Raw genomic sequence first — 25,527 nt, forward strand, 5'->3', positions numbered from 1 at the left:
CATTCCCTTCTCCAGTGGACCACATTCTGTCAGACCTCTCCACCATGACCCGCCTGTTTTGGGTGGCCCCACAGGCATGGCTTGGTTTCACTGAGTTAGACAAGGCTGTGGTCCTAGTGTGATTAGATTGACTAGTTTTCTGTGAGTATGTTTTCAGTGTGTCTGCCCTTTGATGCCCTCTTGCAACACCTACCATCTTACTTGGGTTTCTCTTACCTTGGGTGTGGGGTATCTCTTCACGGCTGCTCTAGCAAAGCACAGCCGCTCTCCTTACCTTGGACAAGGGGTATCTCCTCACTGGCACCCTTCCTGACCTTCAATGTGGGATAGCTCCTCTAGGCCCTCCTGTGCCTGCGCAGCCACCGCTCCTTGGGTTGCTCCTCTCGAGTGCCGCCCCTGGCCTTGGGCGCGAGGTGGCTTCTCCCGGCCGCCCCTGACCTCGGACGGGGTGTCTCCTCCCGGCCACCACTGACCTCAGACGTGGGATAGCACCTCTCGGCCGCCGCCCCTGGCCTCGGACATGGGGTAGCTCCTCTTGGCCACCGCCCCTGACCTCATTCCCCTTGTTCCAGCCCAATTTCATGCCCTCTTGTCTCCTAACCACGTTGTTTCCCTGCCCCTGGCTTTTCTTCCTCCATATCATCTTCCACATTCCCAGAAAGTATTTTCCTAAAGCATAGATACTGCCTTGTTAGACTTTTCTCAAAATGCCTTTAGTGGCCTTTCACATTCTTGAGGATAAAAATCAGGAGTGCTATCTTTCAGCTATGTCCTGTTACTCCTCTCCAAGCACATCTTGTACTTTGCACACTCCCTGTACTGTGCTTCTATTGCCAGTTCTGTTTTTGTATTTTTCTCCTCTTTCTATTATCATGATGAACACATTGCATTTACATAATATGTTTTATGGTTTACATGGCACCACCATGATAATAGCTAGCTTTTCTTGAGCATCTGTCGTATGTTGTACGTGCATATACCCTCTAAGGTAGAGATTGCCCACTTCACATTGTGGCTCCGAGAAGTTTAATGACTTGACCGAGGTTGCACAGCTAGTAAGTTTCAGAGCCAGAAGTAGAATTCACGGCTGCATGGCTCGGAATGCTGCGGCTTTTCCATCCTGCTGTGCATGCTGCTCTCCATCTCCAGCCACCTTGTGACATGGGCAAAACCCAGAGCATGCCTGTTTTACAGATGAGTTTAAGTGATTAGCCCAAGTGAAATAGTTCACTTGAGATGTCTTTCAGTTCAGTTCAGTTCAGTCGCTCAGTCGTGTCCGACCCTTTGCAACCCCTTGAATTGCAGCACGCCAGGCCTCCCTGTCCATCACCAACTCCTGGAGTTCACTCAGATTCATGTCCATCGAGTCCGTGATGCCATCTAGTCATCTCGTCCTCTGTCGTCCCCTTCTCTTCTTGCCCCCAATCCCTCCCAGCATCAGAGTCTTTTCCAATGAATCAACTCTTCACATGAGGTGGCCAAAGCACTGCAGTTTCAGCTTTAGCATCATTCCTTCCAAAGAAATCCCAGGACTGATCTCCTTCAAAATGGACTGGTTGGATCTCCTTGCAGTCCAAGGGACTCTCAAGAGTCTTCTCCAATACCACAGTTCAAAAGCATCAATTTTTTGGCGCTCAGACTTCACAGTCCAACTCTCACATCCATAATGACTACTGGAAAAGCCATAGCCTTGACTAGACAGACCTTAGTTGGCAAAGTAATGTCTCTGCTTTTGAATATGCTATCTAGGTTGGTCATAACTTTTCTTCCAAGGAGATGTCTTTGGAAATGTCTAAACCTCTGATGGACATCAAAGAATGTAAAGCGAGGATCTATTGGTTTTAATTTTGTATAACAACTTGATTTAAGTTAAGGAAATAATAATACATACAGAGAGATACAGGGAACAACCACTGATACAGTCCCTTGAACAGCATGAGTTTGAATTGTGCAGATCCAGTCTTATGCACCCTTTTTAAGTAGCAAATACTACAGTACTACATGATCTGCTCTGATACTTGGTTTAATCCATGGGTGTGAACTGCAGATATGGAGGAACCACATATACAGAGAGCGAGCTGTAAGTTAAATACAGACTTTCAATTGTGAAGAGGGTCTGTGCCAAAGAATAAGCTAAATTATCAGAGGATGGATTATTGGCTTGTAACATGTGCCATACTAATCTCCTGAGAGTTGCAGAAGAAGCCGTGTCTGGTGGGCCCCTTGTAGAGTGAGTCGCCCGTCGTGTTCAGCTCCCCTTCTCCTAGTGGTCAGTAGTCCTTAGATGCCACCTGGTCCATGAGTCTTGCTCACCACAGTACAGTTAATCACAATTGTCCTCATAGTATAGGATTTTACGTAGTTATAATCTTAAAGACATCATTTTGAATTTTATCTTATAAGAATCTACATTGCCACATAGTCATTGTTATTACGGTGGCAGATACATTTCAGTGAACATGTATTTCATGTTGTTTCAGAGTGTCTTCCAGACATATCTGGCTTTTCCCAGCCCATTCTCAAGGAACTAACTTTAACCTGAATAGATTTTACACTATATACTTACAAAGGAAAACTCTTGCGGGGATATGGAGGGGTGGAAAAAGAATGATTCATTTTTAAAAGTGCCTAAAACAAATTAGGAAACCAAAACTGACCCATGGATGGGATTTTAGGTAACATCCACAGCCAGTTCCATGGATATGAAAAAAATCAATGGATGAACTATCCAAGATTTATTTTTCTCAAACTACCTATTATTGCAAATACCTGAAATTTTTTATGAGCTTTTTTTCACTTACAGACTGAATCATTTTATATATGACACATTTAGTATTGCTCCATTATTCTACACAAGAAACACACTGAATTTCATAAAATCCAACTCCATCAAGGACTACGTGCATTTTTAGCAGTTTGTTTGCTCACCAATAGCAGCATTTGATGACTTGCTTCTGGGAATAAATCACTGCCTTGTCATAGGTAAAGATGTCTTTTGTGACTGCTGATTTATTTTTATTACTTATTGTTGCCGTCTTGTGATACAGTGGATCACATCTTTAAGTTCTTGGGTCACGTGTGTTCTTTTCAGCCTCTTTACTATATTCTGTCCAAGGTGTGTATTGGTGTTTGCCCCTGGGGTCTGTGAAACATTTGCTCTGGAATCACTTAGAATACTTCTTAAAGTACAGATTTCTGACTTTTCCTAAAATCTGTTAAATCAGAATTTCTGGGGGTGAGGCCATAACCTTGTTTTACCCCACCCCCATCAGTCTTCTAAAATTTTAAGCTCATTGGTTTAGATGATACAGGGATAGATCATACTGGGAATTTCTTCATGTTCTGTTTGAGGTTATCTTTACCCTAAAAAAGAGCAGAAAGAAAACTAGGCTGTCTGCCTTCATAGTGGACTCATGTATAATATTATCACAACCTCCTGTTAGGAAAAAAATGAAAGGGAATAAATGTTATATGAAGTTTAGTATTAAATACTAAAAATGGTAATTTTTATTAGTAGTATTAAATATATGAAAATATTGTCCATTTCAAATCAGAAAACTGTATACCTGATGAGAATCAGTTCTGAATTGTAAGTTACCAAAGTTACTAGAGTCCATAATAATCGGTCCACAGCCCCACACCTGGCTTCTGGCTTCCTAAAACGCAGAGAAAATGAAGCGGCTGCTTCTGATGCTACAGCCTGGAGGAGTCAGCAAAGAGGTGGGTCTACTGTGATGGGAGGAGGGAAGACTGCGGAGGCAGCTGGAGGCGGGAGAGCTCCGCGAAACACGAGAGCCCTTGTCAGTCGGGGGCAGGGTTTCTGTGGCCGAGCTGACATTTGCCCTATTTATTGGAAACAAACTCCACTTCTCAGATTATTCCCCGCCTTAGAAGGAGCCAGGAGCCCAGTGCAGCCACGACAGAAGGCATAAGCGGTTCTTCCCTTCAGTCAAACAATATTTATTGAGCTCTCTTGTCAGGTCCAACAGCGCAGCTGGCAGTCCTCTTCCCGAGCGCCGAGACTCTGCAGGTGTCCTCATACCCTGCGAGGGAAGCCTCCAGTGCTTCCTCTTCTCTGTTCAGAATCCCTGACACAGAAAGGGCTCTTTCCTCTTTTTAAAGTACCTGGTTTGAATGGGTCCAATCAATGCAGAAAGATTCAGGGGTTTAATGGCATCAGTCCAGAGTGTATCCCATCACTGTGATTTTGATTAGCCAACTCTCTGTTTCCAGACATGCTTCCTCCTTTTTGCTATTTTAAACTTCACTCATTCAACAGTTATTTATTGACTGTCTATGTGTAAGGGCCATGTACTAGTCCAAGTTTTTAGGATATATCAGTGCAAAACTGACAAAAACCCCTGCCCTTGTGGACCTTGTATTTTGTGTGGGGAAGAAAAAGCATAAACATTGTAAGTAATTCTATACTATATAGAAGAGAATGACGGAAGGGAGAATCAGAAATCCAGCTTTAATTCAGGGCTAGTAATGTGAATTAGAGTTCTGAACTGAGGAGGTCAAAGACAGGCATCTTAGGAAGAGGACAGCCAGGGAAAAGGTTGAGAAGCAAAACCGGCCATTGTGAGTCTCAGGGGGAACAGAACTGAGGCAAAGGAAACGCTCAACAAAGGCCCTAAGGTAGGAGTGTGGCCAGCTGGGAGGGACAGCAAGCAGGCTGTGTGGCTGGAGGGGAGACAGAGCAGAGTAACAGAAGAGGCGGCAGGGAGGGCCTTGCATGACCTTGTCGGCCAGCATAAGACTTGGCCTCTGGTTATGAATGAGGACCCACGGGAGAGTCCTGAGCGGAGGACTGGGTCGCTGCCACTGCTAAGTTGAAAATAGATTGTGCTGGGTGGTGGAGAGGGTCGGGGGTTCACGTTGCACAAGGATGGAAACAGGAAGACCCCTTATGAGATTTCTACAGTAGTCCAGTCAGTTGGCAGCTTTTCCTTCTTTGAGCTCATTTTCTTGGTATAAATTCTATTAGATGGCATCATAGAATAAGCGCTTTCCACCTCCAGCCACCTTGTGATATGGGCAAAACCCAGAGCATACCTGTTTTACAGATGAGTTTAAGTGATTAGCCCAAGTGAAATAGTTCACTTGAGATGTCTTTCAGTTCAGTTCAGTAGCTCAGTCGTATCCAACTCTTTGCAACCCCATGAATCACAGCACGCCAGGCCTCCTTGTCCATCAGCAACTCCCGGAGTTCACTCAGTCTCACGTCCATCGAGTCAGTGATGCCATCCAGCCATCTCATCCTCTGTCGTCCCCTTCTCCTCCTGCCCCCAATCCCTCCCAGCATCAGAGTCTTTTCCAATGAGTTAACTCTTCACACGAGGTGACCAAAGTATTAGAGTTACAGCTTTAGCATCATTCTTTCCAAAAAACACCCAGGGCTGATCTCCTTTAGGATGGGCTGGCTGGATCTCCTTGCAGTCCAAGGGACTCTCAAGAGTCTTCTCCAACACCACAGTTCAAAAGCAGCAATTCTTCGGTGCTCAGCTTTCTTCACAGTCCAACTCTCACATCCAAACGTGGCCACTGGAAAAACCATGGCCTTGACTAGACGGACCTTTGTTGGCAAAGTAATGTCTCTGCTTTTGAATATGCTATCTAGGTTGGTCATAACTTTTCTTCCAAGGAGTAAGCGTCTTTTAATTTCATGGCTGCAGTCACCATCTGCAGTGATTTTGGAGCCCCCCAAAATAAAGTCTGACACTGTTTCCACTGTTTCCCCATCTATTTCCCATGAAGTGATGGGACCAGATGCCATGATCTTCGTTTTCTGAATGTTGAGCTTTAAGCCAACTTTTTCACTCTCCTCTTTCACTTTCATCAAGAGGCTCTTTAGTTCCTCTTCACTTTCTACCATAAGGGTGGCATCATCTGCATATCTGAGGTTATTGATATTTCTCCCGGCAATCTTGATTCTAGCTTGTGCTTCTTCCAGTCCAGAGTTTCTCATGATGTACTCTGCATAGAAGTTAAATAAGCAGGGTGACAATATACAGCCTTGACGTACTCCTTTTCCTATTTGGAACCAGTCTGTTGTTCCATGTCTAGTTCTGTTGCTTCCTGGCCTGCATATAGGTTTCTCAAGAGGCAGGTCAGATGGTCTGGTATTCCCATCTCTTTCAAAATTTTCCACAGTTTATCGTGATCCACACAGTCAAAGCCTTTGGCATAGTCATATATATATATATGTAGTAGTTAATCATTTTTTCCCTACATTTTTACTATAGTGTCTTTTGTGAATGTTCTTTTTTTACTTTGCCTGTTTATTTACTGGATCTTAATGTTTTTAACAATTTGTATAATATCCATATTTTCAGATGCAAAATTTGGATCCTGAAGGCTGGATTCGTGTGTAAATAGGTTTGCTCCCATTCAGAAATCTAAACCTGAGCCCTGAAAATATTTATGCTGAGCTAATGTGGAATGCATGGGTTAGCTGTACTAATTTTCCTGGATTGAGGCAGGACTAGCTGTAGGACTATCCTTATTATGCTCCCTTATTGCTGCTTTTTGTTCTCTGTTAAAAGTAAAAAATGAGGGGAGGAATGGAGAGTAAAAATGGAAAGTTAAATTTTTTAAAGTTAATACCTTAAATGAAAAACGGATAGAATAGTACAACCAGTACAGTTTTAAAAGATATGTGGGAAGAATGACAAACAATGAGTTTATCCAATTAAAGCAGCTAAAATTGGATGGCAGGTATCTATCTGTGGCCCTCAACTAAAAGAATGTGGCAGTTGGCAAGATCGGGGCTTACTATCCTAAAGCATGGGTTCTCCCCACTTGGGGAGTAGAACATGAAGACCAGGATTCAGGCCAGAATCTCATGGGTTGGTCTCATTGCTGTGCACAAGTAGGCAAAAGCAACTCAGCCCACATAAAACTGTAAGTAGGCTTTGCTGTTCTTCCCTGTCTAAGCCAACAGCAAGGCGGACAAAGCCCCGTGTTCAGGGCCCTTCCTGTGCCGGAAATGCCTCTAGGCGGGTGAATGGTGCGGGCAAATGTGGAGCAGAACCCGGATGTTAACTCCAAGACTGATGCCCTTTCCCCTGTATCTCTTTTCTTCTGAGCTCTTTCTTATCCTCCAAGTTTAGCTCAGATGTTGCTTTTCCTGTGAAACCTTTCCTACCCTTGCCGTTGCGACTGATCATTTTCTCCTCAGGAAGAAGAGTATAGCACTATTGATTTATTCCTCCATTACAGGATTTCAGTCAGTCTGGCTTACATTAATATTAGAGTCGTGCGTACTGCCTCTATTGCTGGATTATACTCACCAAGAGTGGAGACTGTGTCGTGACAATTTTAGCATTTTTTTTCATACATTAACAATTCATGTCGGTTGTATTAAACTGATAAGCATCCTGTGAGGAAGACAGATACTCTTTCTCTCTCTCTCTCTCTTTTTTTTCTCTTTTGCTTATTACATTAACTGAAGTTTAGAGGTTCGTGGAAATCATCTGAACTTAGTGTCCTATTATTGCATAGAAAGCATTTTGAGGGTGTCTCTCTGCTCTATTCCAAAGCCAGATTTTTGAAATATAAGAATCTGTTCCTTTTAGGTATCTCTGAAAGAGGAGATTTAACATATCTAGCCTACATACCTGGAGAAGGAAATGGCAACCCACTCCAGTACTCTTGCCTGGAAAACCCCATGGGCAGAGGAGCCTGGTAGGCTGCAGTCCATGGGGTTCCTAGGAGTCGGACATGACTGAGTGACTTCACTTTCACTTTTCACTTCATGCACTGGAGAAGGAAATGGCAACCCACTCCAGTGTTCTTGCCTGGAGAATCCCAGGGACGGGGGAGCCTGGTGGGCTGCCGTTTATGGGGTCGCACAGAGTCGGACACGACTGCAGTGACTTAGCAGCAGCAGCAGCAGCAGCAGCCTACATACCAGTGCTTTTGTTGTTGTTGTTACTTTATATTGGAATATAGTTGATTTACAATGTTGTGTTAGTTTCTTTGGTACAATGTAATGAATCCACTATCCATATATCCACTTGTTTTTAGATTTTCCCACATAAACCATTACAGAGTCTTAAGTCAAGTTGCTTGTGGTATACAGTAGGTCCTTATTAATTATCTATTTTATATATAGTAACGTATATATGTCAATCCCAGTCTCCCAGTTTAATCCCTCCTGCTCGCCCCCTCTACATACCAGTGCTTTTAATTTAACTTTATTTTTAATGTGTATGAACCTGATCAACTGTATTCAGAAAACTCCTCATAAATCTTAAGGCATAAACTTAAGTATTAAATTTTTTTTTTCTTCAAGCAGAATAATTCTTGCTTCCTAAAATTTTTTCATCAGTGATATTTTTCTCAAAAATCTTTCTATTTTATTGGGAGTTTTTTGTTTGCTTGCTATAGAGCCCTCAAGTGAAAACAGTAAACATTTCTCAGTGTTTAAAAAAAAAATTTCACTTTTTATGCATTCCATATACTTTTTACCACAGCCTAGAATATTTTGTGCTTTCTGAAACAATAATTAGCATTATTCATCTTCATGTTCCCAAGTGAATCTAAATGATATTGAGAAAGTAAGATTTTCTGGGCAGGATCTTATCTATTATTAGTATTTGAAGCATCTTGAGAGTTCTTACATGAGATTTCTCTAATGCCCCAGGGAAAAAAGTTCAACTTAACATAAAAACAGTACCTTAATTGTGAAAATACAAAGGCTGATCATCACATGTTTACTGCTGCTTTTTTTTTTTAGTGGAGTATGAGGCAAAAATAAACATGGAATACATCAAAATAAAAATAGGCTCAGGGCTCAAAGGCCAAAATTCTTGTCCCAGAGTGGCTTCTTACATGAGTTTTGGTTTACTTATTGATAATAATTTTCATATTGGAAACTTGACTTTCCGAGCTTAAAAGCAGACGTAATATATTTTTATTTTCAGATTAGGAATACTGTAAGAATACCGTAAGAAGCACCGTGATGGAAAACCTGAATAATCTCAAAAGAGTGGTAAAACAAATAAGATTAATATGCAGTGAGAAATGAGAAAAAGGAATGCGGATCTAATATAAATAGTTCAGTGAATCTAATATAAATATTTCAGTGGATAACTTCTTATTAAAAAAAAATAAAACAAACATAAAACTCCACTTAACTCTAAACTACTGTATTTCAGGGAATATTTTCTCACAGAAAAGTTAGCTGTTCCTACTCTTCCCATAATATCAGATTTCCCTCCTCTGATTTCTCCTTTTCTTTCATTTTTGAAAACAATTTAAAATTCAATTTATTCATGAATACTTCAGAAGTTCTTGGTAGGCTTTCAAACCATAATTTGATTTTTTACCAACATCCATCCCAGCCTTAATTCTTCTTCCCCTCAAAACAAGTCTTATAAATGCAATTTACAGTAGTGTTAATATTATCTGTAGAATATACCTAACTGCTTATGAACAGATTTTCTGTAATTCAGAAATGTGCCAAAAGCACAATAGGTATAGACTAGGTTGCTTTTATAAATCTGATGAAGGATTTGGAATACAGAATATTTTGAACTGAAACAAGTCTTGCCTGTGAGTTGAGACAAGGTGGACCCAGAGAGGTTACTTGCTAAAGCCACCCAGCCATGGAGAGTGGAAGACAGGCCTGAACCTAGATCTTCTGAAGCCGCGCCTGTTGTGGTTTCGCTTCTGGTTTTTGTCATGCTTTTCTGTGTACTTTGCAGACTTTAGAGTTGAAACGTAATCTTTGACCTTTTCCTGTGGTATGCACTGAAAAATAATGTGTGACTATGGAAATGGAAATATTGTCAACTGAAAAAGAAAAGCACAATGCGAGAGTTGTGAGTAAAGTTTTACTGGAGGCAAAATGAGGACTGTATCCCAGGAGACAGCATCTCAAATAGCTCTGAGAAACTCCTCCAGAGAGGAACGGGCAAGGTCAGCATTATATATGATCTTAGTGAAGGAGGGTACGTGCAGTCAGGCACACAGTAGAGCCTTGCTGGTAATCACAAGGAGCAAATGTCACAACTGATGCTTTCAGTGTTTTTCTGGTATGAGGGGATACACGGGTTCAGCTCAAGAAATCTCCTGGACTCAACAGAGTTAGAACTTACAGTTAGAACTTGTAAATGAACTTATGGTTGCCAGAGTTGGGGGAGGAGGCAGGGTGAGAAGGGGGAATTAGGAAGTTTGGGGTGAACATGTACCTACTGCTAGATTTAAAACGGATAACCAACAGAGACCTATTGTACAGCACACGGAACTCTGCTCAGTGTTATGTGCCAGCCTGGATGGGAGGGGGGTTGGGGAGAGAATGGATACGTGTATGTGTCTGGCTGAGTCCCTTCGCTATTCACCTGAAACTATCCCGACATTGTTAATTGGCTATACACCAACACAAAATAAAAAGTTCAAAAAATATGAAAAATAAAAGCTGATTGCTGTGTGAGTTGAAAGCTAAAAGAAAAAAGAAATCATCTCCTGAAAATAGCTATCTGAAGACCTATTCTGTCATTTTTTTCCCCCAGAGCACAGAAGTTCTCATTCTTTTTTTTTTTAAATTTATTTTTATTATTTTTAATATCAAAATCATTTTGTATTGGGGTATAGCCATTTAACAATGATAGTTTCAGGTGAACAGTGAAGGAACTCAGCCATATATATACATGTTTCCATTCTCCCCCAAACCCCTCTCCCATCCAGGCTGGCACAGAACATTGAGCAGAGTTCCATGTGCTGTACAATAGGTCCTTGTTGGTCATCCATTTTAAATATAGCAGTGTGTACATGACCTTCCCAAAGTCCTGAACTATCCCTTCACTCCAGCAAACATGAGTTTGTTTTCTAAGTCTGTGAGTCTCTGTTTTGTACGTACATTCATTTGTATCATTTCTTTTTAGATTCCACATGTAAGGGATGGCATATGATATTTCTCCTTCTTTGTCTGCCTTGCTTCACTCAGTATGACACTCTAGGTCCATCCATGTTGTGGCAAATGGCCTTGTTTCCAAACGCCTCATTCTTGACCTCCATCCTGAACTCCTTTCATGGGGTGTTGAAGGTCAGCAGCTGCAGCGGCTCACGATTTAATCCTTATAGAGGTCGATGGCAAGTGCAATTTGTAATCGGCAATATACATCAATTTGCACTTCTTTAGTGTCAATTTTTTCCCAATTAATAGCTCTTTAAAATGTTTATGCTTATAATACAAAACAGTATTCTTTATATGGAGATTTCTTTTTTGTAATTGAACTTTGGGGTAGGCTCTCAAACCATAGTTTGATTTTTTTTTCCACTGCCCAGTCTGATAATATTTCTTGTAACGTGGCTTAACATTTTAAATTGAAAAATAGTACTTCTGATTGACTTATAGCAACTTTGCATGGGTGGGGGGCAAAATTATGTCTAATTTTTGTATGCACATCTGACAATATGCTTTTTGTTCATCTTTGATGTGTTTTTCTCCTGTGACTCCCAACATCCTGTGCTGGGAACAGGAGAAAGATGAATGAAAATCTGTGGCTGTTCTCCCCTTAATGCTCCCATTAGACAGTGAAAGTGTGGATCCCTCTTAAGTTTTTAATGATGTGTTACTATGTTGAACAAGTGGGAGGAACACAAACCAACCATGCTGTTAAAAATACATCTTTTGGCTCGCATCTGTTTGCATAGATGGTTTCCCATGGTATGAAACAAAAAGTGCAACAAATTAGGGTTGCCACTCCTTAGTGCTTTTTTCCAAAGTGCATTGAATGAAAGATTTAAAACAGAGATGGAATTCCAAAGAAAACAGGTGGCGTGAGAGCTGGACTTGATGTTGGCCAGATCCTCTGTGGCACAGATTCACTCTCTCGAAGCAACTGTCTGTCCCATGAAAGCTTTTTGGAACTGATTACAAGGAACATGATGTATGATGAGTGTTGAGAGTTGACCTCATGGTTGGACACTTTGGGAGGACTGTGAGAAAGGATTATTTGCTGATAGGTACATGTACATGAAAAGTTATCCACTTTATAATGTAATTTTGAGTTAGATTAGTGCTTATTTCTTTGGAAAAGGAGGTACATTTTATACTCGGATGGCATTTGGCTTTCTACCTTTGTTTCTCCCCTAGGAGGGGTGATCTAACTGGCAAACATGATTACACTTAACTATGCACCTGTGAGTATGGTTAAGGTGATGCCTCTTGAAAAATGGGTGAAACAATGAGTCTTTGTTTATTTTCTTCACAAACTGAAATATGGCAAATACTTTACATAGGACATAAATCTGTGATGACAGGATCAGTCTAAAAATTATGTTCCCAAGAAGATAGTTCACAAAAACAATTCTCTTTCTGTAATTTGTGAAAATAGGAGTACAACAACTTCACATACAAAGAAATAAGGTTATCATCAGATGCATTTTGGGGTGTCACTTTGGCTTTTTACTGTCACCGAGAGTATGGTCATTAACACCAAAGTTGTGACAGCATCATAAGAAGATGTAATTACTTTATTACAATTGATAATTAATAGACCATCTGGCAACCTGCTTTGCATTTCACTTGGGATTAATTAGTTAATTTCAGATCATAAAGAGGCTTTCCCCTACTATTCTCATTAATCTTATGAACTAATATGTTATGTTTTTACATTTTGAAATTTATTTATTAATTTTTTCAGTTCTAGTATTTGACTTTTTCAATTTTTAGTTTATATTGGAGTCCTATGAAAAACATAGGAGATACAAAGGAATGCATGATTTAAAGGGAAAATAAACTAATATACTTAACTGCCTAAAAAATACCAACTTTGGAGAACCGTAAAGATTTTAACCTGCAACTGTCGAGGAACATAATCCTGGAAGTGCCGATGGTTTGGGTTTCTCAGGCGTGAAATTCTCCAGGCCGGAATACTGGAGTGGGTAGCTGTTCTCTTCTCCAGGGGATCTTCCCAACCCAGGGATCAAACCCAGGTCTCCCACGTTGCAGGTGGATTCTTTACCAGCTGAGCCGCAAGGGAAGCTCAAGAATACTGGAGTGGGTGCTGCTGCTGCTGCTAAGTCACTTCAGTCGTGTCCGACTCTGTGCGACCCCATAGACAGCAGCCTACCAGGCTCCACGTCCCTGGGATTAGCCTATCCCATTTTCAGCGGATCTTCATGACCCAGGAATTAAACCGCGGTCTCCTGCATTGCAGGCAGATTCTTTACCAACTGAGCCATCAGGGAAGCTCTGTCAGGGGTAAGTTTGTTGAATTTGAGGTGGCAGCATGTGACAATATTGAACTCATTTTTCTGTTCCCAGGTAAAAGATTAAGTCTGGAGGTGACCAGAGCTACTGTGTTCTAATGACCACTTAGTCATAGTTGGTCAGTCCTAGGTGAGCAGCTTACTCTTTCCCTTGACTGGACCCACAGTCAAAATTGGTTCATTCAAGACCCAAGGCTAAGCTGAGCCAATCAAGCTCCTTTCTTAGAAACTTGGAATTGAAACCCAGATGCTAGAGCCTTGTCTCCGTGGTCTCTGTGATGAAAGAGATGTAAATTCAGTCTGCACAAAGGAAAATGAAATGGACACAAAAAGAAAACAAAATAGGCAAAAGAAGAAAAGCTCACATCTTTTGAGTCCCTATTCTCAGGGCTTCCTAAGGCACAGCTTCATTCTTGCCCGGGATCCTTCAGTATCTTTTACACTTTTATACTGATTCAGTTTTGGTTTCTGTTACTTGCAGAAAGCCACGTGCAGATGATACTCCTAAGAAGCCACATGCAGATGATAATCGCAGGCATTTGGAGTGAATGAACCCCCTGAAGAAACAGGAAGAAACCACGAAGAGAGCGGTAAAGGCGCAGCGGCAAGAGCAAAGCTAACGTAGTTGTGGGTGCCCGGAGCCAGGGCAGGGCTGGAGGGGCAGGTGGACAAAAACGCCAAACGCCAGGGCGGTCGAGGCGAATAAGAGAGGAGGAAAGTCCGTTCACCTTAGTTTTTCATTTTAACTAAGGTTTTTAATTAAAATTCAAGTTTTTCAAGTTACCACGAGTGGGTAACTTTAAAGCTGTCTGTCATGCTCGACAGATTATTGTTGTTGTTTTGTCTCCAAGTCACGTCTGACTCTTTTGTGACCCCATGGACACGTCTGACTCTTTTGTGACCCCGTGGACTGTGGCCCGCCAGGCCCCTCTGTCCATGGGATTTCCCAGGCAAGAATACTGGAGTGGGTTGCCATTCCTTCTCCAGGGGATGTTCCCAACCCAGGGATTGAACCTGAGTCTCCTGCATTGGCAGCAGGTTCTTCACCACTGAGCCCCCAGGGAAGCCCTCTCAACAGATTACCTGTAATGAAACCTCTAGGTTAAAACCTATTTTGAGGCTCAGCATAAGTATTTCCTTCTTTAAAAGTTTCCCTAGCACACGTGTTGAATATGTACATATTTAATTTAGAATTGTTGGGAAAATGGGTTGACTGCATTATATCTAGGTTGGTTATGGTTTAAAATGATCTGATCTTTAATGGCAAGGTGACTGATTATGGCTGAGTTACTTAGTCTTAGTCTTACTGAGAGTGACATCATTGTGACCACTATAACAGGCAGGGGAAGACAGGGTATTTCAGGCTGTTTCAGGAGGAATAGAATAGAGACCCTCACAAAACAGAGCAGCTCCTGATCAGAAGTCCTTGTGATCTGGAAGAATGATGGTGATCAGAGACAGGCTTCTCTGGGAATCAAGAAAGACCCAGAATAGGCCCATTGAGTATATCGGAGCTTTTGGCACCTGAGAAACATAGCAGCAAGAGAGTCTACCTTTTAAACATTGAAACTTGACTTAGAAAGAAGAGTGAATCCCCTTATAAAGGGAAGGCTGAGCGATGATCTGCATAAGCACACTGAGAAACATACAATATCTCTCTTTTAACTCCTTTTGCTTTTTGTGTTACTGTGTGGTTCCACGTCTTTGTGTTTGACAAGGAAATTAATTGATGTGTTTTGAAGTGTGTGTATTAGGATCATTAGTAGGTTTTTGCTTGCCCACATTTACATTCCTACAGGCCTCAATCACTGCCTTTTCCACTAGCCAAAAAAAGGCACACACAAGCCTTCTAGAATCACTGAGTGATGGTCTAGAGGAAAAAAAAAAAAAATTCAAAGATCTCCACTAATAGTTCCAGAGGTATCTCAGGTGCCTTTGAGTCTTAGCCCTGGTCAGAAGAGAGAAAATGCAATCTTGGATTTCCCTGTCACACATCTGGGACCTATTTGCACAGAAGACAGAGGCACACAGCGTTTAAGTGCTCATGAAAAATACGAGTTACTGTAGGAACTGCATGTCTCCTCCTGACTGGCATCACTCAGGATAAAAGACCTCGTTGCCTTGGTCCCCAGCTTCTTTATCTCTTGCTTTGGGTCCCTAGATTAGGTATAAAGAAAACTCCCAAAATCTTCCGCCAAAGAAGTAATGGGTGTGTATTTACCCACTTCCAGGCAGATGAAAAGCTGATACTGTCCTGGCATTGGCCCTCCTGTTATCATTTGGGTTTTTGATTGCATATGGCCTATGCTTGTCAGCACTCGTGCTCAGGATGTGACCATGAGCTTGTCACCTAAAAAGCTAAGTAGTTACCAGATTGAGAATTGTTTAAAGAAGTAACTGGAAGCACTGGAAGTTTTTAGCATCTGACATGGGTGATGTGGCCTCTCAAATGATAATTTAAAAAATTAGCAGTGGAGGAAAGTGCTTCCTGGCTAGTTAGCGAAAGGAAAACTCAATACAAAGTAGCATCTGTTATGATTGCAACTAGGTAAAATGTATACATGTGTCCAAACAGAGCTCATTTCTTTGTTTTTTATGTAGACAAACTGAGGGAGGTAATTTATTAGAGTGGTGGGCATCTGGATGATTCTTTTAAAATTCATGTTGATGTTATAATACTTGGAGTGTAATGAATTTAAAGTAATCATAATTAGCGGATTTGTGGCAAGTGATGGTTTTTTGCTTGAACGACAATAGAAACACCTGGAACAACAATAAAAGCATCTTAACCTAACCCATGCACATAATCACTGAATCAAAGAGTGGCCGGACTCCAGATTCTTGTAAGCCGAGTAGTTGTATGGGGTGATGGAGAGGGAGGCCTCCCGTCCCAGGAAGGGAGCTCAGAAAGGGTAGTAAGATCATTTAAGTGAGCTTTCATTCTCCACAAAGGAAGGCCAATAGCTCAGCTCTGAAGCTGGGCTGTACAGAAGTTACACCAGTCACTCTGAGTTCATGGCTACTTAAGAGGAAAAAAAAAAAAAAGTCAATTTCTTCTGGGAAAGAGTCTGTGAAGCTAAACAATAGGGATGGTCTAGTGATGATAAATTGTGCATAGAAAATTGACCAGAGGAAAACAGAATTTTTTCTTGAGAGGAGATGCATCTAGCTTACTGGAGGTCTCTGTGTACTGCAAAAGCAATTAGAATTAGAGTCCTTGAGAGATGGCCAACTCAGCTAGAAAGCAGGAAGTTTCACTTCCCTCAACTTGATGATGGAGATGAAAGTACAGAAACCTGTCTGTCTCCAGTGAGCATTTGTTTTTGCATATTAAACTTTAAGAAGACACAGTAATAACCCCTGAAATCACAGAGGCTCTAGCTTAGTAGATTCAGATAGCTTTAACGATACACAATGTATGTTGAAATGTTTAGATCTAAATTTAATCTGTGACAAAAGCACAAACTTGGGGTTGAATTCCACTTTTTACTATCTGTGTGATCTTGGGCAACATCTTGCTTAGACTCTCTGAGTCTCAACAAAATGAGAATAAGAATATTCTCATAGAGACCATTGTGTTATATTGAATGAAACTTGCTCAAGGTAATTTAAGAAGAAAGGAGAAATAATTGTAAGGATTCAGACTGTCTCTTGAACCTCCAAGAACAGGAAGTGTGGCAGACCTCATAAGCAAGTGAATCCAGGAACTGAAATACAGCCAGGCACCAATGTGACTTCTGAGTCAGTCAGTCTCTCCTAAGGCCAAGCAGTCTTCATCTGCCTCATTTCTCATTCTCCCCAAAGACTTGCAGATGGGTCCAACATGGCCTCTCCATCAGACATTTATCGGTTCTGATGTTCAACAGAGACTAACTTGGTTTATCTGTATCCAACTGAGAATTCCTAACAATATGAATTTGATTGGCACAGCCTACCTGTGGTCAAATGTTTGGCTCTGGCCAAGTCCATCGTGAGTGGTGGATCAGGATTTTGTCATATGAAAGCCAACCCCTCCCTGAAATATGATGATACGCAGGTGAGAGTAAAGAGAAAATGATAGGCATCTCTAGAAATGAAACTTGACTTCCTAGGGACAATACGAGGGTCAAATGAAGTACTGTATGTGAAGGATACGGAACAGCTCCTGACAAGCAGGTCTGTAAATGGAGTCTGGCAAGGGCCATAAAATCTCCTCCACCTAATCTTTGAAGTCATATTTTGCTGTGCCTGTCATTAAAGAAGGAAGCTCATGGAATCATTAATTATGTGAAATCCATGAGAAGTTTCTTTTGTGGTCAAAGTGGCCAAATATGAGAAGAAGCTGCCTGAGCAGCTGATTTTATTGTGATCAGGTTCTTCCAAGCTGGTGAATGGTTACATCCCTGTTCCCATCTCTGTGGTCTCATTTGAGTTTCCTATGTATGTTTACTGAAAGTAGACGGTAACTTGAAAAGCTACCTAGCAAAATGATTAAGTTATTTGGATACTTTCCATGAGTTTATGTAAAAGACATGTGACCACTGACTAAATATATTTTTGTTAAATTGCTTTCTCCTCCTGTGTTGGTTTTGATGAGATTAGAGAGCATCAGAGGCAAGACACTGGGCCCAAATGAAAGATCCTGCTTTAACATTGAAATGGTATTTACCTTTCACAGGCACCTCTTCTCTGATTCTGGGAAAATAGCCTCCACATAGAAAGAAGCAGTGAGTCCCCCAAATAGCCAAGCTCAGCTGAAACACAAGCTCCTCCCCGAAATGTGCTATTTCATTCCTGCTTAAATCAGGTTGTCTATTTTTAGAATTTAAATATCCCCTTTAATTAAAGAAACATTATGAAATGAGGATGAATGTGCTTTTTCTTCTGCACCTGCAGCAGTCCTGTTGTCCAGAAGTGGTGCTATTTATAAAAGAAAAATTATCCCAATAAACCTGAGTTCTGTACTTGATATTGTATACTAGAGAAATTTTTGAAAAATTCAAAAACCCAAATGCACAGAATAGTTTCTCTTTGAGATGATTCGAATTTATTGTACCAATTTAAAGCAATGCCTTTCCTTGCTGCACTGTCAGGATTTAAAAAACCAAAAATTAGAATTAAATATACAAAAAAGTTAACTTTTCTCTGAAAGATTTTTGTTAACGATTCCATACTTTAGGAAGACACTACCTAATACATTACCTTCTTTTCTTACTTGTAGCTTTCAGACTTTACCTTTCAGGGCTAAATTCTGCTTTAGTCTAAGGTCAGTATTTATTTCAGAAGGAAGGGCACCAGTGCAGTTGTCAGGAAATGTCTCAAAGAAAACCATGATGTGTACAAGTTATCAGATGTACATCTGGCACATGTCAGTGAAGTAGCTATAGCTCCCTCTGGTTTTAGGCTGAAGAATTTGGGGGAGAAGTCCAGTCGTCACCTGGCTAAGGATCATATAAGAAACCTGCATTTTTCCTCAATGGATCCAATCCACTTTGGTGCAAATTTCCTAAAGTTGCCCCCAGATAGCCTTCATAAAAGGGCTTCCTTGGTGGTTCAGTGAAAAAATCTGCCAGCAATGCAGAAGACTTAGGTTTGATCCCTGGGTCAGGAAGATCCCCTGGAGAAGGGAATGGCAACCCACTCCAGTATTCTTGTCTGGAGAATCCCATGGACAGAGGAACTCGATGGGCTATATAGTCCATGGGGTCAAAAGAGTCAGACATTACTAAGGGAATTTCACAACCTTCATAAGAAGGACTTGGCAGTCCCTCCACTGCTAAGGAGTAGAGATGATATGGTTGTGGATACATCATATCAGTCCTGACAGGTCCTGGATTGCATGAACATTGTGGAAAATGTCAGAGGGACCCTGGTTATTAAATGGATGGTACTGGATAGAGATAAAGTGAAGATACCAGACCTTAATCCTGATGCTGTAGGACCCTGCTCTGGGCCTATTATAAGGGCCCTACCCTCTTATCAACTCAAAGTTCTTTCCTGAGTCTGACCTGTTATATCCAGCAGCCTTTTTACATCTCCATCTGGAAAGTGTACAAACCCTCACCATATCCAAAAATTGAACATATGGTTTTTCCTTCCAAAACCTTACATATTTCATTGGTGAATGGGTTCCAGCCTCCATCCTCTTGCCTCAGCCAGAAATCAAGGTGCTGCTCTTCACAATTCCTCTTGCATTTGCCTCCATATCCAGTTTCACTTAGTCAAGTCAATTCTGCATCCCAGTAAATCTTTGACTTTGTGGTTGGCAGCCCTCTTGAGTTCCTTTTAAAGTCCATCCATTATAATATTTTCTTCTTTCAATGGAAGTGATGATTAGTTTCCTAAAAGTGGGCCATTAAAAAAAAATACAAATGAATTTTCCATAAGAAAAACAGCAGCATTAGAGGTATACATTCAAGTGGATAGAATAGTTATGCTGAAGTAATATGAGCTTAAAAAAAAAAAGAATATATAAAATGTTTCTCCGTGAAAAAAAAAAAATGTTAATGACGATGACCAAATAAGCCACTGATTTAAACTCATGCTTCCTCAAGTGCTAATGTGCTCACAAATCATCTGGTTGCTGTTGTTCAGTTGCTATGTCATATCCGACTCTTTGTGACCCCATGGACTGCAGTGCACCAGGCTTCCCTGCCCTTCACTATCTCCTGGAGTTTGCTCAAACTTATCCATTGAGCCAGTGATGCCATCCAACCATCTCATCCTCTGTTGCCCCCTTCTCTTCCTGTCCTCAGTCTTTCCCAGCATCATGGTCTTTTCCAATTAGCCAGCTCTTTGCATCAGGTGGCCAAAGTATTGGAGCTTCAGCTTTAGCATCAGTCCTTTCAATATTCAGGGTTGATTTCCTTTAGGACTGACTGGTTTGATCTCCTTGAGGTCCAAAGGACTCTCAAGAGTCTTCTCCAGCACCACCATTTGAAAGCATCAGTTATTCAGTGCTCAGCCTTCTTTATGGTCTAACTCTCACATCTCTACATGACTACTGGAAAAGCCATAACTATGACTGCGGGCCTTTGACAACAAAGTGATGTGTGTTTTTTAATATGTTGTGTCGGTTTGTCATAGCTTTTCTTCCAAGGAGCAAGCATCTTAATTTCATGGCTTCAGTCACTGTCTGCAGTGATTTTGGAGCCCAAGAAAGTAAAGTCTGTCACTGTTTGCACTTTTCCCCCACCTATTTGCCATGAAGAGATGGGACTGGATGCCATAATCTTCATTTTTTGAATGTTGAGTTTTAAGCTAGCTTTTTCACTCTCCTCTTTCATGCTCCTCAAGAGACTCTAGTTCCTCTTCACTTTCTTTCATTAGAGTAGTATCATCTGCTTATCTGAGGTTGTTGATATTTTTCCCAGCAATCTTGATTACTGCTTATGATTCATCCTGCCCAGCATTTTGCATGATGTACTCTGCATATAAGTTAAATAAGCAAGGTGACAATGTATAGCTTTGACATACTCCTTTCCCAATTTTGAACCAGTCAGTTGTCCCATTCCTGGTTCTAACTGTTGTTTCTTGGCCCACATACAGGTTTCTCAGGAAATAGGTAAAATGCTCTGGTATTCCCATTTCTTTAAGAATTTTCCACAGTTTGTTGTGATCCACACAGTCAAAAGCTTTAGTGTAGTTAATGGAGCAGAAGTAGGTTTTTTTTTTTTTTTGAATTCCCTTGCTGTTTCTATGATCCAACGGATGTCTTTTCTAAATCCAGTTAGTACATCTGAAAGTCCTTGGTTCATATACTGTTGAGCCCTAGCTTAAAGGATTTTGAGCATGACCTTGCTTGCGTGTGAAATGAGCACAAATCACCAGGTGATCTTGTTGAAATGCAGATTCTGATCCAGGTGGTCTGGGGTAGGGACTGAGATTCTGTATCTCTTGGAGGCTCCAAGGTGACGCTGATGCTGTTGATTAGAAAACTGTACTTTCAGTAACAAGACCTTAGCTGTACTACTCTCGCTTACGTTCATTTGCATCTCAAGGAATTCTTGCTCGTATCATGTGTCTCACTGAGGGGCGTTTCAGTCTTGGCTCTTACATGTTAACGACATTGTGCTGCTGCTTTTCCTCCGGCGAAGCAGCTCCTCAGGGAAGTGACCCTTTCAGTTTGCTTCACTGTGGGTGATAACCTCTGTTTGTATAACAGGTGTAGAATCTGCAGTTTGCAGGAATCACAGTGACATTAAATGACATTTGACAGACACGTAAACTCTTAAAAGATTAAAAACTAAGAAACAAAAACTGCACACCATAAATACATGTGTTTACAGAGCATGGACCTAAAATCACCTCAGCAGCAGCTGAGAAATCCCTTCACATCATCCTTAACCACTCTCAGCATGAGAACTGGTGTTGCCAACAAAAGTCTCCAAAAATGTTGTAGGCCGATATAAACCATGGTATCCCGAAAATAACTCACGAGTACTTTCCCTGAAACAATTTTGAATTTTTTCATCACTTTTTTTTTTCTGAAAATAAAAGGAGATACTTTGAGTTGCAAAATTTAATATTTTTTAAGACAAAATTTTTCTATTTCCTTATGCAAATAAGATCATGCTATATATTCAACTCTCTCCACTTAACAATTGGGCATCCTTATTTACTAGTGCACTATATTGTTTTTAACATAAGCTATTTGATGCCTGTGTATCAAAACCCTTATTTTCGTATATTTGTACACATCCTGAAATTTTATTTAAAATCCATTTGACCTAAGGTAGAGGTTCATATCCATTAACTGAAAAAAAAAAAAAAGTAGTTGCATGACTTAAATTACGTTGTGTTGCTAAACACTTTCTAAATGCTTCCTCTGTCCCAGATACTGTACCAACTGCTTTACAAGTGTTATTTCATTATATCCTGAGACAAAATTTAATGTAAGGTATTGTAAAGCTAATATGTAGAAGTGAAGTGAAAGGAGTGCTATGGACATTCCAGTTTGAGTGCAAAAGCTAGTCAAATGGAAGAGAAAGATTTAATAAAACAATTAGAAGCCATTGTGGTATTTTGTCGAGCACAGGACAGGAAACTTGAAACAAATTTGGGGGGAGAAAGTCAAGAACTTCTATGCTGCTGCTGCTGCTGCTAAGTCGCTTCAGTCATGTACGACTCTGTGCGACCCCAGAGATGGCAGCCCACCAGGCTCCCCAGTCCCTGGGATTCTCCAGGCAAGAACACTGGAGTGGGTTGCCATTTCCTTCTCCAATGGATGAAAGTGAAAAGTGAAAGTGAAGTCGCTCAGTCGTGTCCGACTCCTAGCGACCCCATGGACTGCAGCCTACCAGCCTCCTGGGATTTGCCAGGCAAGAGTACTGGAGTGGGGTGCCATTGCCTTCTCCAAGAACTTCTATAGACGCCGCCATATTCATTCACTGGGAGTTTGCAGGGAGAATTCCCTCGTGAATGGTAAAGACCTGCTGGAGCAGATCTTTTGAATTCATCTTCTCTCTGTCCCCTCTGGTGCTCACCTAGTTCAAACCTTGGGGATTCCTCACCTGGACTATTGCAGTAGACTCCTATTTGGTCTCACTGCCTCCAATCTAGTTGCTCCTCCAACCCCAACCCATGTCATTTTCCACACTGGCAACAGAATCACCTTTGTAAAATGCGTACCTAATTTGGTCAACCATGTCCAAATCCTTCAGTGAGCCTCCATCAAGGACAGGGTGAAATCTCAGCAGCCTTTCTGGTGTACAAGTTCCCCAACAGCCTGGCCTCTCTTCTCACCTCACTCCCTCTATCTACCTCCAGAAATACCATGTTACATTTAGCTCTCCAAATACATGAGGCTACTTCATCCTTTGGGGCCATTGCCTACACCACCACTTTTGCCTGGAATCACTGGGACACAGTAGGCATCATGAATACAGGGACTATCTCTCTTACTCTCAGAAACAGACACAGACTTCCAGTGTTTGGGATTGAGGCCCCTTCATTTCTTTTCCCTCCTCTGTGTGTTACTGCCATACCCAGCACGTGTCTCAGGAAATGTGTCTTCCACTACTAGAGAGGAAGGGGTTGAAGTTTGTAACTGAAGACAATTCCCTATTCATCTCTTTTAGGAATAACTATTTAACATGAGGTCTAACAGGGCTCACTAATTTTCTTTTTTTACATAAATTCCAATATATGACTTTTTCTTCTGCGCACTTAGTCAGAAGGTATAAACTTATTTTTGGTTGTTATTGCCTATTACCAGCTGCTCTCTGGTTTCCTCTGCTAAGTGTTTCACCACTTTAAATACCAGCAGTGCCATGTTAATAAAGTGTTCAGTTTTACCGAAAGTTCATCCATATCAGTTTATTGGTTTAATACTTACTATTTCAAAAATAATGTAGTAGGCTTATGTGTGTGACAAATGGTGCTGCAGATTGTTTTTAGATTTCTTCAGTTTTTCTAAGTTGCTTACTTTGAAAAGAGAAAAGAAGAATCTGGAAGTATGAGAGGCGGGGGCCTCCAGGGTCTGCTGGGATGGAAACCAGGGACTCCCGGATATCACTCTTCACCCTCCCCCACTTCCATTGTACCGACTTATTTTAACTAATAGTCCAACCCTATGCACGCGCATCCTTAATTAGGATAAACAATTGAGGCAAAAACTCCTCTGCTTTCTCCTGTCTCAAGCAGCTTCTGTGTTTTCTCTTGTTCATGAATGATTTCTGACGTTAAGCCTTTTTAGTTTGTTTAATTGATGCTTTTTCAGTAATATTTAAGTCCTCTGGGTCTGTTTTCCTCATTTGTCATCTACTTTTGGGGTAGGAAATATGTCTGAGTGACATAAGCTCACCCACACACGCTGAAAACACACCTTTCAGAAAACGAATTGAGGCGGGAGTCTTTATGAACAGAGCCTCTCACTGCTCATTTCCACGTGAATCCTGCGATGATAATAGAGCCTTCAGGAGGCGGTGGGAAGAGAGGCGCACCGGGAAGGGGCAAAGGAAGCGTGTGTCAGCTATTCCAGTCCTCATCATACTTTCTGTGTGGACAGCACATCACATTTGGCTGGAGCTGAAAAGCAAAATCCTATATTTAATGAGCCAATAAAATGCCTGGAGCACCAGTGGGCTTGGGGAGGCTTGACTTTCCACTAAGCTAAAAGCCAGTAATTGAGCCTATGTGCCAGCTGAGACCTGGAGGTTTCTGCTGAAAGAGCCACGGCTTTCAGGATTTTTTTCTTCTTTCCCTCTCACGTGCAGCCAGCTTCTGATGAGGACTCCGATTCTCCCGGGAGCCAACTGCTATCACCTAAATTATTTTGATTAACCCTTAACTCTGAGAGTCTCCATTTACTGACATGCTGCATTAACGGCCATGCTCCTGTGTAAATGCCTGAGTGGGGGGAGTGATAAACCAGGTCTATTACCAGGGGATGAGGTTGAGCTACTTTTTTTTTTTTTAAGCTTGAAATAGAACTATAACTGTGTCTGCCTCAGGAATGCACAAGGGAGAGGAAAACAGTAGCACCAAAGACCATTTTGTATTATTTTAAGCAACCCCCTCACCCCTTTCAAATGGCAAGTTTAACTGTGAGATTGCTTTAGGGGGAATGTTTTTTAAAACATTGAACGGACTCCACTCCTCGATCATGTCTTTCAACAATTTTCATTGTATATCTGGCCCCTCTTTCCCATAGTCCTCACTATGTATGCCTGAGTTAGAGTGGATTCTGCTGAGCGTTTTAAAGGAATGCTTTCTTAAGCTTTTGAGGCTGGTGGTAGAGAGCGATTTGAGGCATTAGAAACAATAGACATTTATTTCCGAGTTCTGGAGTCTTGGGAAGTCAAAGATCAAGGCACCTACAGATACAGTGACTGTTGAGAGCTTTATCCCTGGTTTATAGATGACCATCTTCTTAATGTATGCATAATATCTCTTTTATAAGAGCACTAATCCCGTTCAAGAGGGCTCCAACCTCCTGACCTAATCACAGCCCAAAGGCCCTGCCTCCCAAACCCATCAAGCTGGACATTAGGAACTAATATATGAATATAAGGGGACAAAAACCTCCAGTCTCTAGCAATTATGATAGATTAATTCAACTAGTCTCTAGCTATTGTGAAAAACAAGTTCAACTACATTTGTGGACGTTAAAGGCTAGTAATGTGATGACTTTTGAACTTGATCCAGAACCTGGATCCTATGGTGTGTGATATGATAAAAGAAATCAATTATATGACCAAAGTCCCCTGAGACTCTGGTTGAGTTTTTCAAAGTGTGTAAAGTGAAATTCAGGGAGACACTCTCTAATGATTCGTCTGTCAAGTTTAATAAATAGCTGTGATTTGTTGTTGTTGTTGTTGTCTAGTC

At 41.2% G+C, this 25,527-nt stretch overlaps 1 long non-coding RNA gene across 1 annotated transcript; it reads left to right on the forward strand.

Annotated features, from left to right (window-relative positions):
• On the forward strand, positions 1–25,506 carry LOC132660000 (uncharacterized). The gene is made up of 2 exons (XR_009601136.1): positions 1–13,213; positions 13,703–25,506. It is a non-coding gene; the product is annotated as an uncharacterized LOC132660000 (long non-coding RNA).
• The last annotated feature ends 21 nt before the right edge of the window (positions 25,507–25,527 follow it).

This window comes from Ovis aries, chromosome 6 (assembly GCF_016772045.2).
Source record: "Ovis aries strain OAR_USU_Benz2616 breed Rambouillet chromosome 6, ARS-UI_Ramb_v3.0, whole genome shotgun sequence".
NCBI classification, from domain to species: domain Eukaryota; kingdom Metazoa; phylum Chordata; class Mammalia; order Artiodactyla; family Bovidae; genus Ovis; species Ovis aries.